Source organism: Cupressus sempervirens, chromosome 10 (assembly GCF_028749045.1).
Source record: "Cupressus sempervirens isolate cs-2001-9-10 chromosome 10, ASM2874904v1, whole genome shotgun sequence".
NCBI classification, from domain to species: Eukaryota; Viridiplantae; Streptophyta; class Pinopsida; order Cupressales; family Cupressaceae; genus Cupressus; species Cupressus sempervirens.
In genome coordinates this window covers 217808479-217827267 of record NC_143127.1, presented here as the reverse complement: position 1 = coordinate 217827267, position 18789 = coordinate 217808479, and the positions used below count along the sequence as shown (strand labels likewise).

General features: G+C 37.0%; 1 pseudogene; it reads right to left on the bottom strand.

Moving 5' to 3' along the window:
* Positions 1-7051: 7051 nt before the first annotated feature.
* Positions 7052-12935, bottom strand: LOC149533421 (C4-beta,C20-epoxidase-like; annotated as a pseudogene).
* Positions 12936-18789: the final 5854 nt, after the last annotated feature.

Below are 18789 nucleotides of genomic sequence, written 5' to 3'. Positions count from 1 at the left end.
CCTTTCGGCTCACCTTGGATTCTTATTTGGCTGTCTCTGGGTAGAAAATTAGTGACCACAAGTCTTCTATTTTTTTCTTCAACACTCTTGATCCAATCCAGTGTAGGATTGCTAATATCTTGAGATTTTAGATTGCGTTTCTCCCTCTGACTTACTTGGGGGTCCCTATTGTGGTGGGTAGATAGCCTAGGATTTTCTGGCAAAGCTTACTTGACAAACTTTGACAAAGGGTCAATAATTGGACTCACAGGTGGCTCTCTACTGCTGGTAGGGTGACACTCCTTCAATCCATAATTCAAGCTCTTCCCATATATAGAAGCATGGTTCAAGCTGCCCTGGTGTATTTTCTTAAAGAATTTGATGCCCTCTCTCACTAATTTCTTTGGAGTGGCAATTTGCAACATACCAAATGGAGCCTCATCAATTGGGATACTATTTGTAGGCCAAAAAAGGAAGGAGGCCTTGGCCTTCGGTCTGCTATCTTGTGCAGTCAAGCTCTTACTGCCAAGCTCTATTGGCGTTGGTGTACTAGTTAGTCTCAACTTTGGGCCCGTATCTTGCCAGACAAGTATTTACCTAGTGTTGAACCTTCAAAAGTTTCCAAGTTTTCTCTTGAGGGAAGAGGCTCTATGGTGTGGCATACCCTCAAGATTGGTGCTCACCTGGTGAAGAGAAGTTTATTTTGGATCTTCAATAGAGGCATCCTCCTCTCCTTTCCTCTCATCCTCACTTGTAGGCTCTTTGTGATTCTTTCCTTTCTGCTGGATGGAATAAGGTGGCTCATTATAAGGAGGCTTTTAACCTGGGCCTTGCTGTGGGTTATAGATGGAAGAATTCTTCTGATTGGCCTCTGGGTGGCTCGCTGGGAGATCAGCTAGAACCATCTCATATATTGGCTTCTAGGGAGTGCATCTCATTGCAAGAACTTGATGTTTTGTCTTGGGGAGGTGCTTCTTCTAGCAAGTATTTTGTTTCTTCTAGGTACCTTGTGCTGACAAAGCCACTTTTTGGTGAGGTGGAGGTCTCTTGGTGGAAGAAATTTTGGAATATTTTTTCATGGCCTAAGTGTAACTTTTTCCTCTAGATTTTGGTTTACAATCATTTTCTCACTTGGGATAATCTCTGCAAGTGAGGCTTCCAGGGGCCTTCCATCTGTGTTCTCTACTGCAATAGTAAAGAGACTGTATCTCACCTTTTTTTCCAGTGCCCCTTTGCCAAACAAATTTGGCACCTCTGGTGGAGTGTGTGGGGATGCACGTGCTGACATTGTCCTTTTTGTCAAAATTCTAGGACCGTTTGGGCCATTCCCCTTCCAAGACTTCTTTTCTTCAAGCTGCTTGGACTATCAGCCCTTCCCTTATTCTAATGCATGTTTGGCTTGAGAGGAATAGAAGGATCTTTCATGATTTACAATTTGAGATCAAGCACCTATGGGGGAGAATTGTTAATTCTCTTTAGGAAACACTCCTTGCTAAATTTGACATCAATGGGTGTTTGGATCCTATTGATGCTAGTATTTACTCTCGCTTCTCCTTTCCTCTTCAGGGTTGCTCTCCCTCGATCCCCCACAACTGCTCTGGGAATAGAGCTAAGCAACACCCTCAGTGAGTTAATCATAAGGGACGTTGGTCTCCTCTTGAGGTGGGCACTCTTAAAATCAACACTGATGGTTCTTCTCAGGGAAATCCTGGTCCAACTGGTATTGGGGGAGTTGGGCCTAATAGTTCTGGTGATATCTAGTTTCTGTTTTCTATATACAAGGGTTACCATACTAATAACCTAATGGAAGCCCTGGCTATCTTGGTTGCAGTGGAACAGTGTTGTCTATGTGGGTGGAAAAGAATCATCTGTGAGACTGACTCGTAGGTGGTTGTGAACTTATTGCATAATAGGAACTTTGTGCATGTGGATTGGCATTTGGCTCTGGTTATTCAACAGATCATTCAGTTATGCAATTCTCTGGATTCTATGTCCTTTATGCATATCCCTCATGAGTGGAATGGTGTGGCTAATTGTCTAGCTAAATGCGCCTCTGAGTAGGGGCTGGCTTGGAACATTCTTGATCCTAGGATGCTTCCCCTTGATTTATCTCAGATAATTATGACAAAATTAACATCTTTGACTGCCATGTCAAATACAATTTGCCATCTTTCAAATATAAATTATGGTATGATCAACAACAATTATGCTCATCATCAACTCAAGGTACTTCTAGGGGTTTAACAATTCTATGGAACCCCAAGATAGTAAAAATTGATCATATTCACTCTCATTTTTATTGGCAATTGGTACAAGTCTCCTCATTTGACATAAAATTCATGCTTGATAACATATACGGTCCTACGTCCATTGAAGCAAAAGCTAATTGTAAGACGCTCTAGCTATTTAAGTTCATAATTATATTCTTAGTGGAGACTTCAATGTTATCCTCTCCCCTGCAATGAAGCAAGGAGGCATCTGTCCCCCCCACCCCCCAAGAAGTGATGAATGACTTTTCATTTTTTATTCTAGATAATTCTCTAGTTGATATTCATCCCTCAAATGGTTACTTCACATGGATGAAAAAAGGAAAGGCTTTCATAAAATTGTTGAAAGTTTGGATCATTTCCTGATTTTTTATTCCTAGGCAACCTCTAATATGTAGTTTGAATCTCACATTCTTCCTTTCCTATCATCGGATCATTGCCCAATTTCATTAGTTTTTTCAAATTCAAACATCAAAGTGAACAAAGATTCTTCATTCATTCTTGAGAAAATATGGTTCAAACATCTGCATTTTCTTCAACTACTTAATCAATGGTGGTTATCAACTCTATTCTCTGAGGTTACCCTATGTATTAGTTCCACATGAAGATGCAAAATCTTAAAAAGAACATAATGATCTGGAATCAAGATATGTTCAAGAATATTTTTCACCAAAAATTTGTTGTGTAATCAGAGTTAGATTAGATCCACTCATTTATCACTCAACATGGGTTGTCCTCACAAATGTACTATTGGTAGAAAACATTGCAACAAGATTAGGAGGAGCTTCAAAAATGAAAGTAGATTATACTAGGGGGGAAAGTGAAGAGAGACATGGGGACAAAAAGAAAACCTTCTTCCATAATGCAAAAAAATTAAGAAGGCAACTAATACCATCTTCTCTATCCACCATGCTAACGTAGGAATATCAAATGTTGGGGGAAATAAAGCAAGAAGGCCTAAGATACTTCACAAGTCTTTTAGCGCCACACTCCCTAGCCCCTTTAGGCAACTATGATTCTAAAATCCTAAAAGCAATCCCATCCCTTCTTATTCCTTGGGATAATATGCATCTCATAAATCCATTCACCACTAAAGAAATAAAAGAGGTGGTCTTGTCCCTCCCATCAGAGAAAGCACCTAGACCACATGGATTTACTACTATATATTTTTCAAAATGAATGGGATGTAATAAAATTTGATCTCCTGCTAGCTATGGAGGAATCTAGAAAGAATGGTCTTATGGTAAGTCATTTTAATGCCACCAATATTGCTCTAATTAAGAAGGTTAACCAACCTAATTCTTTTGTGGATTTCAGACATATTTCTCTATGTAGCACTATTTATAAAATCTTTATATAGGCAAGTTACCTATTGTAGCCATTAATTCCTAGACTCATCTTTATCCAATAGGGTGGGTTTGTGCCCAAAAGAGAAACAATCAAAGGTGAATGTTAACTCATGAAGTGTTACACTCTATTAAGCAACATAAAATCCCTTCTAGTATAGTGAAACTAGATATGATGGAGGCTAACAATAAGCTAAAATGGAACTTCCTTCAAAAATTTCTCTTGGCTTTCAATTTTTTTCAAAAATGGTGCAAGTGGATCATGCAATGCATTAGAGGAACCTCTTTCTTCATCCTCATCAATGGATCCCTAGTGGATCGCTTCAATAGCACACAAGGTGATACCCTCTCTCCATTTTTTTTCATAATTATGGAAGAGGCATTAAGTAGATCAATATCATAGGCTCATGATCATGGTCTTTGGAAAGGAATCACCATTATCTGGGTTGGCTACTTTATTAGAAATCACACAAATGAAAAAGGTCCTCAAATTTTATGAAATAACTTCTATGAAAAAACTCAACCCTCACAAGTCATCATTATTTACATTTAATGTGAAGGTTTCATTAAAAAATTAGCTTGCTTCTATTCTTGGCTTTTAGGAAGCTACTCTACCCAATACATACTTGGGAATCCCCCTTTTTATGGGAAGAAATAGAAGTAAATTCTTGAATTCCATTGTTGACAAAGTGAAGGCAAAAGCTACCTCATGGAAAGTGCAATGGCTATCCCTTTTAGGCATACTACTTCTGGTAAAGTCTTTCCTTGCTACAACCCCAAATTATGTCATCTTGGTCCTCAAAGCCTATGCTACTATCATCAATCAACTTTATAAGACCATCTCCAACTTCATTTGGACAGACAACATGATAGGCAAGGGAATGATTCACTTGGTCTCATTCAAAAAAAATGACACTAGGTAAATTATTTAGGTGTGGGACTCCATAATCTTACCCTTAGAAATCAAGCATTTGGTACAAAACTTGTATTGTACACACACACCCTCAGCCCCCTAGGTTAGTATAATGCAAGCCCAATATCTAGATTCTCCCTATAAAACATGGATCTTCAATGTGCAAAATCCTCCTTCAGGATCAACGATATGGAATTTCATGATCCACTCAAGGAAACTTATTACTTCCTACATTACATGGGAAGTCCACAATGGTGAGAAATTTAATTTCTGGTTGGATTCTTGGTCTAGTTCGCCCCCTTTTATGTCTATTCAGGAGCATAGGGTAATTGCAGCTTTGGTATCATAAATTTTGGGCACAAAACTTGTGCACTACATTGACACAATTTAAATTGGCACTAATAAAGTCATATGGAAAAACTTTTTTGATGTCCCTATTTCTCTTGCTCACCAACATTTATTGTGTGATACTCTACAAAGCATACACATTTTCCTCTCAAACATCCAAGATGAAGTTAAATGGTCCCCATCAAATACCGAGCAATATTCAGTCAAGTAAGTATATGAAGCACTCTCAACAATCCAAAATGATATCTTGTCAGTTGTGGACCCTTCAATTTTTTTTGGAGTCAACTCATTCCACCTAGAGCTGGAGGCTTCTTATGGTTGGCTTTGTAGAAGAGAGCATTGACAAGTGACTGCCTTGCAGACTTAATATCTCTAATCCATTTTTTTTTTTCCTGCAAAAATTATGTGCAAGAGTCAGACCACATATTCCTTAATTGTAATTTCACTCAAGATTTTTTGATTTTTATTCTTGAAAGGCTAAACTTGAGTTTTTCCCCTTTAAAGCATCTTTGGGACCTACTAGAATTTTGGCTCTTATTGTACCAATCTTCCCTTTTTGGTTCCTTGCGGACTGTAGTTCCAGTGATAGTTGTTTGGGCACTATGGTGGGAGCACAATCAAAGGATCTTCAAAAAAATGGTATCCACTAACTTGGTATTCCTTGAAAGATTAGAATTCTATTTTTTAGAATCCATGAATGTGCAAGTGTTAGAGAAAATGTATCCTTGTCGGCCATCTTCTCACTATGGGATGCAGAGGTGCTTAAGAACTGGAAATATATCAATCTTCCTCCTCCGGAGCCTTTACCTTTGTCCCTCAATAGTGAATAAAGGAAATTTGTTGGCATACTCCCATGCCTCCTACCATAAGTTAAATTTTGATGGTGCATTGTGTGGTAACCCAGGAGTGTTAGGTGCAAGATTTCTAATTAGGGATCATAATGGCTCCCTAATTTAGGGCTCTACAATTCCTCTTCATCCCATGACAAACAATACAAATGAAGCACTTTCCTTTTTGTCTGGTCTTCAAGAAGTTTTATCCCATGGCATTTAAATGAAGGTAGTCATTGAAGGATGTTCAATGATTATCATCCAAGCAACCAAGACTAGGAAATCCACAAATTGGAGACTTCACTACATTGTGATGTAGGTACGAAAGGGATTAGCAAAATTTGAAAATAGTTATATTTTCCACACATATAGTGAGGGAAACTCATTAGTTGATGTATTAACATGTGACAAGATCAATTTAGTAGTCAATGAAAGGTCGCTAGCCTTGGAGAATTTTCAAATCATAGAAAATATACTGGCCAAAGATCATGTCAGTTCTCAGAAATGAGTGTAGACTTCTTTGTGTGTTTTTTCTGGTTCTATTCTCTGTTATTCTCCTCAGCGTTTTTGGCATATTTTGTAAACTTTTAACCTATTTTAATATATAGAGGCTTATGTCTTTTGTCTTAAAAAAAATATTTTTGCATTATAATAAACTTCAAAAATTATACAAATTTAGACAATCAAGAGAGTGTCAATAGAAACTATTTTTTTTAATTGTCTAATTTTAGAATAAATTATAAATATTCTTATTAATTATTAAATTTTGTAGTTCCCCACTAAAATCATGTAGAAAGAGAATGGAAATTTGTTATGTTTAATTGTCAACTTTTTTATTATCTTGTTAATTATTATAAGTTCTAAATCCATTCATATTAATTGCATTTTGATAGTTATTTTCTTGGTTATGATTCTTTTTTCTAGATTTACATGTTTTCTTCTTTTTATAAGAGTTGAATGTAATATACATGATTATATTTTTTTCATCTTTGTCTTTGTCATCTTGCATAAGTAGGAGAGCTAGTTTAGAACATGAGTTTGCTTCCTATTGATCCTCTGTTTACTAAAATTTTGTATATTATAACAAAATAAAAATAAAAATATAAACCTACATAATCAACAGACTTGTGATATCTCCCACTTATCAATCAACATGCTTTCAAGAGAGAAGTTAATAATATATTTTAAAAAAATTTGAACAAATAAGAAATACTCTTGTTAATCATTAATTTCTTGTACTTCTTAATAAAATCTTAAGAAACAAAAGTTCAAAATTGTTTCAATGGACATCTAAAACGAGAACACACTCCAAAGGAAGACAGACACTAACAATATTTACATACGTTCGAGGTACAATATTCAGCCAATTCAAATGCCTGCAAAGTCCTCGAGGGAAGCTTCTTGAGTATCTGCTAAGAAACACTATGGACTCATAACTCTCAACTTCTTTTTAGGCATCCAATACTCTGCATAGTCTGCATAAACAAATGGCTTATAAAGGTGAGGATGACCATTTTCTACAAACTCAGGAGGAGCACGAACGAGAGTGTTGTCTGAGAAGAAGTGAAAGAATGGCACTGACACACAAGAATAACCCTCACACACAAATCTGTGCATGACATTGTGAATCCTCCCATTACTCCATGCACTAAATGAGTCCCCCATGAAAACCACAAGGGAGTTTTCCACAGGCTTCACATCTACCCATTTCCCTGCCTTGCTCTTTATCTCAAGTCCTTCCATTTTATCTTGGTACATTACCACAATACAATTCTGGTTTGTGTGAGTTGTACAGCCTCCCTTTTCCTTTGGAGGGACATTACAATAGTTCATATGAAGCTTTCCTACAAACTGAAATGAGGAATAATATTTGCTCACCCCAAAGCTCCGCAGAATTGCTTAGATGATATCATTTGTAACCTCTTCGACTGCATTTGTGTTAATTATTGTTAGTTGGACAGCTGTTATTTCTGACCTGGAAATAGCAGCACTATTTATGGGTAGCTTGGACAGCTGTTCGTCCTTATCTATGAATAGCGGTTGTATTTATGGGTGGTTTGGATAGTTGTTTGTCCACTTGCCAAAAATTAGTAAATGGTTATTATTTACTAATTTTAGAGATTCCCTTTTGGACACCTTGCAACCAATTCTATTATTGGCTGTTGAGTTGTCTTAATCTTAGCCGTTGGTTTGATTTAATCTCGGTCATTGGTTTACCAACGAGAGTAGTATAAAAAGGGGTCTAGGGGGCATTTGGAAAAAAAGGCAAGGAAGCTTTGTAGGGTTAGCAAGGAAGCTTTTGGAGAAGCAGTTTGCAGTGTTAGCAAACAGTCTTGCAGTGTTAGCAAGGAAGCTTTTGGAGAAGCAGTTTGCAGTGTTAGCAAACAGTCTTGCAGTATAAGGCAAGGAAGGAAGCTTTTGGAGAAGCAGTTTGCAGTGTTAGCAAACAGTCTTGCAGTATTAGCAAGGAAGCTTTTAGAGAAGCAGTTTGCAGTGTTAGCAAACAGTCTTGCAGTATTAGCAAGGAAGCTTTTGGAGAAGCAGTTTGCAGTGTTAGCAAACAGTCTTGCAGTGTTAGCAAGGAAGCTTTTGGAGAAGCAGTTTGCAGTGTTAGCAAACAGTCTTGCAGTGTTAGCAAGGGCGTAGTGTTAGCGCAGGGACAGCAGTGAGAAATATCAGCGGGAGAAATTAGGAGGTTGTCGGAGTTCTGCCAGTGTGAGGCAAGGAATTTTGTATCTCTTGATTTGCTGAAGTTTAATATAATTTCTCATCTGTAGAACTGATTTTCCCTTAGGGGTTTTTCTAGGGACAATTTGTCCAAAAATATTGTGTTGATTCTGTTGCGCATTTCTTTCCGTATTTTAAGTGAAGTTGCAGTTGTGTTATTTTTTGATATTAGCTGGGAATTTATTTTCAGTAGTTTAATAATCATTTGTGATAGGAGATTAATAATCAGTGACTGCAATAGTTTGATTTTTCACATGGTATTAGAGCATTGTTAAGGGTAGAAGAGTTTTTCCCTAGGAAAGAAATTTTGATCTCTTTAGATTTATTATTGCTTTAAACCCTTGAGATGGCTTCAGCTGGTTTGAGAGATCAGGATAGATTGGATGGTGCCTCAAATTTTGGTGTCTGGAAGGCCAGAATTTCTTTATTGTTGGAAGAGAATGGTATCAAGGATTATGCTACCAGTGGTGTACCTGTACCAACGGATGCAACATAGCTTGCAGCATATAGGAAGGACGATGCCAAAGAGAGGAGAATTATCCTTGATGGTGTCAAGGATCATATTGTTCCACATATCTCAGAGCTAGATACATCAAAGAAGATGTGGGACGCCATTCTAAATCTGTACCAGAATGCTACCACTAACAGGAAGTTGATTCTCAGAGAGAAGCTAAAGAATACCCGGATGAATCAGGGAGAAGACGTCACAAGTTACCTCACCAGGCTCAGACTTGTCAAGGATGAGTTAGCAGCTGTTGGAGATAGCCCTAGTGATGATGAGCTAGTGAGAATAGCCCTAAATGGGTTTACTAAACAATGGAGTGTCTTTGTTCAAGTTGTCAGTGGATGAGATACTTTACCGAGTTGGGATCGACTATGGACTAATTTCACTCAGGAGGAGTTTAGACTAAGTCTTGTCAATGGGGCCAACAAGAGTCAGAAAAATGAGGTGGAACAAGAGAACGTTACCCTAGCGGGTAAAGGGAAAGCAAAGAAGGGATCTAGCAAAGGATCAAATTCACAAAGTGAAAAGAAGAAGAAGGACCTTTCTAAGGTCAAGTGCTTTGGATGTCACGAGTTTGGCCACTATGTCAGTGATTGCCTAGAGAGGAAAAAGGGTAAGAAGCAGGTGGCAGCTTCAGCAAGTGCAGAAGAACTCTCCAGCAGAATGGAAGATGAGTTTGCACTCATAGCTTGTATGGTTAGCTCAACCTCACAGTGTGTTTGGTATATAGATAGTGGGGCGTCATTTCATATGACAGGAGTTAGAGAGTACTTCTCCAGTTACAAGGAGGAGGACACCAACATCCAGATTTCTATGGGAAACTTGTCCAAACTCAACCCTGTTGGGAATGGGACTGTTCAGTTTCAGAGGGAGAATGGAAAGATAATTCATCTTCATGATGTGTTATATGTGCCAGGATTGGGTATGAATTTGATTTCTGTATCTGTTCTTCAGGATAGGGGGTATAATGTACTCTTTAGAGGGACACATGTGTTGATTAAGCACAAGGATTGGAAATCACCCATAACTATTGGAGTTAGGAGTGGTCGCCTTTATAGATTGCAGTTTGATACTCCTAAGGCACTTATGAGCAACAATAATCCTAGAGATCCTGGAGAGCTATGGCATAGGAGGATGGGCCATATTCATCATGGAGCACTTAGATTGCTTCGTGAGACAGTGACAGGTGTTTCGGAGGTGAGCACAGAGCATGACGATGTATCTAAGGAGAAAGATGTAGATCCCACTCTATATAGACAATTGATTGGTTCGCTTATGTATTTGGTCAACACTAGACCAGATATAGCATTTGCAGTACACTCTCTTAGTCAGTTCATGGTTGAACCAAAGAGAATGCATTGGATAGCGGCTAAGCATGTGCTACGTTACTTGTGTGGTACAGTCAAGTATGGGATCAGAGCTGTTCGAGGTGAAGGTATCAGGTTGATAGGCTATACTGACGCAGATTGGGCAGGAAGTACAACAAACAAAAGGAGCACTTCAGGGTGTTGTTTCAGCTTGGGATCAGGAGTTGTATCTTGGTTCAGCAGGAAGCAGAAGTCTGTGGCTCTAAGTTCAACAGAAGCAGAATACATAGCAGCTAGCATGGCGACATGTGAAGCTATATGGCTTCGGAAGTTGCTAGTAGCCTTGTTTGGTCAGAAGGTTGAGACTACTGTGATACATTGTGACAATCAGAGTTGCATCAAGTTGTCTGAGAATCCAGTATTTCATTATAGGTCTAAACATATAGATATCAGATATCACTTCATCAGAGATTGTGTACAAAGGGGAGTTGTTCGACTACAATACATACCTACAGATGAGCAGGTAGCAGACATTCTGACAAAGGCTTTGGGAAAGGCCAAATTTATCTTCTTCAGAGATAAGATGGGTGTCATGCAGAACAGCTTCCTCGCTAAGAGGGAGTGTTAATTATTGTTAGTTGGACAGCTGTTATTTCTGACCCGGAAATAGCAGCACTATTTATGGGTAGCTTGGACAGCTGTTCGTCCTTATCTATGAATAGCGGTTGTATTTATGGGTGGTTTGGACAGTTGTTTGTCCACTTGCCAAAAATTAGTAAATGGTTATTATTTACTAATTTTAGAGATTCCCTTTTGGACACCTTGCAACCAATTCTATTATTGGCTATTGAGTTGTCTTAATCTTAGCCGTTGGTTTGATTTAATCTCGGTCCTTGGTTTACCAACGAGAGTAGTATAAAAAGGGGTCTAGGGGGCATTTGGAAAAAAAGGCAAGGAAGCTTTGCAGGGTTAGCAAGGAAGCTTTTGGAGAAGCAGTTTGCAGTGTTAGCAAACAGTCTTGCAGTGTTAGCAAGGAAGCTTTTGGAGAAGCAGTTTGCAGTGTTAGCAAACAGTCTTGCAGTGTTAGCAAGGAAGCTTTTGGAGAAGCAGTTTGCAGTGTTAGCAAACAGTCTTGTAGTGTTAGCAAGGGCGCAGTGTTAGCGCAGGGATAGCAGTGAGAAATATCAGCGGGAGAAATTAGGAGGTTTTCGGAGTTCTACCAGTGTGAGGCAAGGAATTTTGTATCTCTTGATTTGCTGAAGTTTAATATAATTTCTCATCTGTAGAACTGGTTTTCCCTTAGGGGTTTTTCCAGGGACAATTTGTCCAAAAATATTGTGTTGATTCTATTGCGCATTTCTTTCCGTATTTTAAGTGAAGTTGCAGTTGTGTTATTTTTCGATATTAGCTGGGAATTTATTTTCAGCAGTTTAATAATCATTTGTGATAGGAGATTAATAACCAGTGACTGTGATAGTTTGATTTTTCACAATTTGCATAATCCTCTATGATTTTGCTACAGAATCGTACCCATTTACCAAAAATTAATATTCGGTAGAATATGTTTGAATGTTTTATGTGAAATTATACCTACCTTTTTCAACTATTTATTGATATGATTTTAGAATCTTAATGTTTCTCAAATATCCCACTTTAATGAGTTTGCATAATTTATATATATTTTAACATTTTTTCAATAGGATACTTATTAGGCTTTTGTTCTTAGTTTCATATGGAATAATTACAAGTATTTCTTGGAGGACTTCCATAAAAAGAATTGAAGTATATTGTTTAATCTAATTTTATTTTAAATTTCTAAAACAACAAACTATTGTTATATTAGTTTGATTGATAGATTGAAAAGAAATATCACAAGATATCCTATATTTTAATTTCAGTAATTTATTTCAGACTCTACCAAATTTTTACTAGAATCTATTTAGTAGTGTGAATGTACAACTTGTTGGAACTAGATCTTGTATCAGATTTTCCTATATTTTAATTTCAGCAATTCATTTCAGACTATACCAAATTTGAAGTAGAATCTATTTACTAGTGTGAATGTACAAAACTATTGGAACCAAATCTTCTATCATGTTTTATATCATGAAATTGCTCTTTGAGAAATTACTTGGAAAGATTTTAGACTAAATAAATTTATAAGTAATTGTGAAAGAAAAGCTTATGCTTTCTGAGAAACCTTTATAATGGTTTATAAAGTTCAAAACCATCATATTATGATTCAAACCATTCTTTACACAAGAAAAATATTGTTAAAATGAAAAAAACAAAAAAAACTTTAATAATTGATTGCACAGTAAAAGTAAACTAAAATTTATTTTGCATGTACTAGGTTTCTGGGTTTCCTTGAGGCCACAGATGCTCTGAAAAAAATCTTTATTTCAATAGGATGTACATAGATGCTTTCGTAAAATGGCAGCCCAGGCAAGTTTGCCAGGTAGCTAACATTCCATGGCCCAGCATTGTATTTTTGCTTGTTCTCTCTCGGAAGTGAAAATGTTTGTTTGGCAACTGAATTCATTTGATGAATAATGTCTTCCTTGATGCCATTATTCTTAACCACAAAAAATCCCCATTCTTCATAGGCTCTCCTCAATTTAGCATAAGCTCTTTCTGTATCATCTTCATTAAGGCCACGATCTAGACGAGAAAGATCAATAGCATGAATTTGTTCATTAGTATCACCAGACATGATTGTTGGGTTTTTCATGGATCAACTAAAACTCAAACCTAATTTTCAAGGATCATCTGAAAGCTAATGAAACCTAATTTTGATGGATCAACTAAAACACAAATCTTTTTCTTTTTTAATCTATGGCAATGGTTAAGATACAGAGTGAGTAAAAAAATAAACTAATGATCAGGACTCTTGTCATATCTTTTGGAGCATTTGTGTAGGAAAGTGATTCCACTGCAATTAAGAAATAGCGAACAATTCATAATACGTCAGAGACAGCTAATACAAAATGTTTTTTTAATCACGAGTCCAGTCTATAGTAATCGAGATGTCATCAGATATTCTAAGAATGGTTCATCTGAATTTTTTTATTTGCCTAGTTGGAATGTTCAATCAAAATTCTGTCAACTTGAAGACAACGGATAAAGATTCCAATATGCCTTAGTTCCAATATTTCATTACTGTCCAGAATACAAATCATCTGTTGTGATTTTCTTCATTGAATTAAACACTATTTTTTTTGGGTAAGAATACATTTAGATTTCCATGGCCTGATTTTATTTTATCGGATTTAGTTTATTGGGGTTTATGATGAAAAATATAACACAACACTGAACAAGCAAGAGAAATCATAAGAGATATAAGAAATCCAAAATGGGCTCTACTAATCACATGTTCAATCTATTATATTTATAATGAAATACATATTAAATGCTAGTCTTACTATTGTAGAGAGTTAGGTATACAATTAATGCTGGGCAGTGCAGCTAGTGTGTTGGACAGTGCTTGGATGGCATATTGTGATGCAGGAGCATCCTAGGCTTGCCTGCAATCCTGCATGTTTGTTGAGGAGAATTGAGCTTGGATTTTGGTGGAGTTATGTTTTCATGGTTAGAGATGTGTTAGAGACACATTGGGGAACCTTTCCTCATGATTGCATAGAAATTGGATGGATTGAGTTGAAGTTTGAATTGTTTTAAGTTGCTGTTGGAACTACATTTTTCTAAGTTTCTAGGTTCCTGTTGCAAACCATATAACTAGTTATCCTTAATGAATGAGAGGTTGCACACTTCACCAATTGAAGAGGGCCTAGATTAATATCTATGATCCAAAGAACAAGTTCTAATGCATAATGAGTTGGGAAATATAGCAATTCTCCTATAGTATTGATTTCTTGGCAGACTGTGCAACAGGTTTCTGTGGATGACTTTTAGGATGGATGCGCACTTTTTCTTGAGGAATCAGCCTTTGCACATTTAAATGATTGTAGAGGACTTTAATTACTATCTACAGTTTGAAGTGTGAATTCTAATTCAATAGAAGTTAGGAGATATCACGATTTTACTTGGTTATTAATTTCTAGACATTTAATTGCTATTGTAGGCTAACTTGTGGCATTTAACTTATGTATTTGTATTTAATTTATATTTTGGACCTACTTGTGGATTAGATTGGTATAAGTAGGGTTCTTGTGGAGTCTTTTAGTCATGGAGTTGGGATGAAATGAAGGATAGATGTGAATTTGAAGAGCTAGAGCTACGGCTTAGGAACTAGAGGATCTCTTGGTAGACTTGAAGGTACAAGTATGGATTCTTCTTGGTGTTCTTATCCACCTGTGTATCTAGACTAGCTGAGATTGTTTGTAAGTTAGATCTTGTTGGATCTTGCAAAACTAATTTTGTAATTATGGTATGTATTTGGCCATAACCTAGAAGGCCTTATAGCTAGGCATATTACATGTAATCAGTTATATGTTATGAATGAATTGTTGTAATTTGGTATCAGATACTACATTTTTGCTTCTTACTATTGTGTTTCCACTACATGGTTATTTGTTGGGGGCTAGGACATCTCCTTTGGGGATTCTCCTACCTTGCACTACATCAGATGGTATTAGAATGAAGGTTTTTCCTAAATGTGTTGACAGATTGCTGAAGCTGAGGCAGATTACACAAGGATTTGTAGAGAAGGTTGATCTAGTGGCTAATTGATCTTTTGAATTGGTGGGCCTATTGCTAAGGGTTTACAAAATTTTGGAAGATTCCTGCAAGAAGATTGGAGCCTAGGGAAATTGATGATCTTAGTGATTTTGTGGAAGAACGGATCTCATAGAAGGTTAAAGTAGATTTCATATCTGAGATGGAGGAGGTTATAGTAGAGTTTAGATCTTAGATAACATCAATGAAGAGTGACATGATTGCTGAAATTGTGAGTGCTTTAGGTGGTGTACCTAGGCATGTGGGTATTGACGGTAGTTATAAGGAAGTTGTCAAAGACTTTAAAATTGCTAGATCTAGTGGTGAGGATAGAACTGATCATGTGGAGAGACCTATTGGAAGTAGGGCTACTCAGTTTTCTCAACCTAGATCTCAGTTAAAGCTGAAGCATAAGATGAAAGTTTCTAATTTCTCATGTACTTTGAATCCTAAAGACCTAATTGATTAAATTGGTGAATTGGAAGACTACTTTGAGCTTGAGGATATTAAGGATCCACTCAGAGTAAGGTTGGCACAAACTGAGCTAAAAGGACATGTTGCTCTTTGGTGGAAAGAACTACAAAGAGATAGAGAAGAGGAAGGTGACATGCAGATCTCTAGATGGAGATTGATGGTGACTAAGTTAAAAGCTAAGTTCATTCATGTTGTTGTAAATAATTATTTACTTATTACAATTACTTAAGTTTACTTATGTTAATTCATTATTTAATTATTTTACATGATTTTATTTGTGAGACACTTAGGAGTTTGTGCACTCTTGTGAGTTGTCATGATGACATCACAAGGGGTCCACACTTATTTTAAGCACATGTTGTCTACAACATAGGAATCTTCTACACACATACAACATTTTTTCATTCTTATCCATTCATCTAGAATGTTGGATAAGGTGCTTAGTTGTCTTATCTTCTGGTTGTTTCTAGAGACATTCTAGGTGCTTCCTGAGAGGCCTTTATATATAGGCACTCCTAGTGTGTTGAACATAACATTCTGAATAGAGCAATGTATTCGGATATACTCTGATTAATTGATCATATCCATTTTTGGTCTACAATTGTGCTTGTGTTTGAGTTCTTAGTTCTTGGGTGAATTTTTCCCTTAGGCAAATTCTTACATGGTATCAGAGCAACTTGAAGATTTTTTCATCACATAGCCATTCAAGACCACGCTTGCTTCATCACCTTAGCCCAAATCTAGAGTGCTACAAAAATTGGGAGCATCTAGAGCTAGATTTGACCTTGCCATGGCATCCAAAATGCTGATTCGGTGAAAATCGGCTACAAAGCTTCCTACCCTAGGCCAAAGTCGATTGTGAGGCAAATTTTTTTGCAAACCGGCACTTGAAGGACCAATTTGAAAAATTGGTATGATCATTTCAGATCTGTATATTTAATTTTCAGATCTACAATTTTTTTCATTTGCATCTCTACTATTTTTTTCTAGATTTGCATCATTTTTTGGAAATTTTTTGGCCATGGGGCCATATTAGAAATTTTTTTCAAGTGAAGATTGAAGCTTGCTGGTACAAATCTAATATTTGCATCACATTCAGAAGATCCAACAACCCCCAAATCAGATTTTGTTTCATCCAAATCGGACATCTGAGGCAAAATCTAGAGCCATTTGTTTTTTACAAGCGCGACGACAATTCAGAAAAAATAACAGCAGCAACAATTTTCAAACAGTGATATCTTCCTCATACGGACTCCTTTTTGTGAGCAATTTTTTTTGTTTTGGGGTAGGATTTCATGATCTACACATTGGTGCAGGTGGTTTGAGATCTCTGTTTCTGAAATATTTTTGCAACTTGAAAATCTCAAATTTTGCCACTTAAAATGCTTGATACGGGCTCATCTAGACTCCAAATCAAGTTCCATTTTTTTTGAAAGTGCAATTTTTTTGTCTACTTTATAGATCTGCAATCACATTATGAACAAAACAATGTATCTAGACATACTCTGATTAATTGATCATATCCATCTTTGGTCTACAGTTGTGCTTGTGTTTGAGTTCTTAGTTCATGGGTCAATTTTGCCCTTAAGAAAATTCTTACATGGCAAAAATACTACTTTCAAAAATAGTATATAGGTTTTGTAGACAAAAATACTACTTTCAAAAAAAGACCCTAAATTGGCAAGTGGCTTTCAAGTGCCAACAACATCTTTTTCAAGGGGGGTTCTTTGATTTTTTTTTGGAGGTTTCTTTAATTGGTCCATCATGGAAGAGTCAGATTTGATTGAATTGACCCCACACAACTATCATGAATGGAGTCAACTCGCTATCAAATATCTTCGTCAGCACAATGTACTGTCCTAAGCACCAGATCTTGAGTTTACTTTTGAGCAGCGTGACATCATTTGGCGTACTCTCTATTTACATATGGAATATAAACTTTTGAAAAAGCTGATCAAAATTAAGTCATCTGATCATTTTTTTTTGGATGTATCTTTGGGAGCATTATGGAGATCGAGCTATTTCTCCATTCCCAGAAGATCTTCTTCTTCCAGTTGTAGCTAACTCCTCTTTAGATGAGATCACACCTCTAGCTCCTATTGCTCCTACTGATCCTATTTGAGCCATAGATGCTTCAGAATCAGTGCATCAAGATACTTTATGTCTTCCTACTCTACCTTCATGTGAACACTTCCTTTTAGACATTACACAGTTGTTCATGGAGTCTCACATTGAAGATGTGGGAGATATTCTTGATGAAATTCATCTTCTTTTTGAGGTAGATACTTCATCCTTTTCCGCAGTGACAGATTCATGTACTTTAGCACTGCAGGGTACTCATGGTCTTCCAAGTGATGATTTCTTGCTAGACATTTTAGTTCTGTTCTTGAAGTCACACACAGTAGATGTGGGAGAATTTTATGATAATTTCTCACTTCTCTTTGCCGACGAGTCTTCTATAGTTGTTGTGAGGGCCCACTCTAACTCTCAACTCCATGCTCTACATGATCAATCCTTCTAGATTGGCATGATTGTGGATTCTTCTTTACAGCATCTGTAGGAGATTTCTTCATTAGTTGAGAAGACTGTTAGTTTCCTGAAACAAGTTCTACCACATTCCTTGTTCAATTTGTACTTCTCTTCAGCATTTTTGGAGGAAGCCATCATCAGTATTGACATAGGGACTTTTGAACAAGTTTCAGAGATACTAGTCATCATAGAGATTCCTTCTCCATCCAGGGGACGCATCTCACAAGTACCCTTGCCTTTGTTTCTTCCAAAGGGGAGGAACATCATTCAAAGGTCGTGGATCAGCTTCTACATAGGAGCATTCTTCATTGATCGGCACAATACTTTTAAGGGTGGGGGGGGGGGGGGGGGGGGTGGACTACCACGTCTCCTTCTTCTCTTTTTTTGGGGGGAATTTTTCCTCATAGGAGGATTTGTCTTTCTCCATTCTTTCTTGTATATACATGGATGTATGTCATAATGGGGGGGTCTTGATTACTCCATCCATCCATGCATCCCTTTTATCTCTCTTTTTGGTGGAGGGTTTTTCCCATGAGGTTTTCCCTCTTTCCCCACTTTATGAGAGATTTGCATTTTCATTATGTACATAGGTACCTAATATGGCCTAGTAGCCGGGATCCATTATGCATCTTCATCCTAATTTTGTAAGCTTAAGGGAATTCCCCTAAGTTTTACTTAAGGAGGGGTGTTGGTGTAAATAAGTATTTACTTATTACACTTACTTAAGTTTACTTAGGTTAATGCATTATTTAATTATTTTGCATTATTTTATTTGTGAGACACTTAGGAGTTTGTGCACTCTTGTGAGTTGTCATGATGACATCACAAGGGGTCCACACCTCTTTTAAGCATATGTTGTCTACAACACAGGAATCTTCTACACACATATG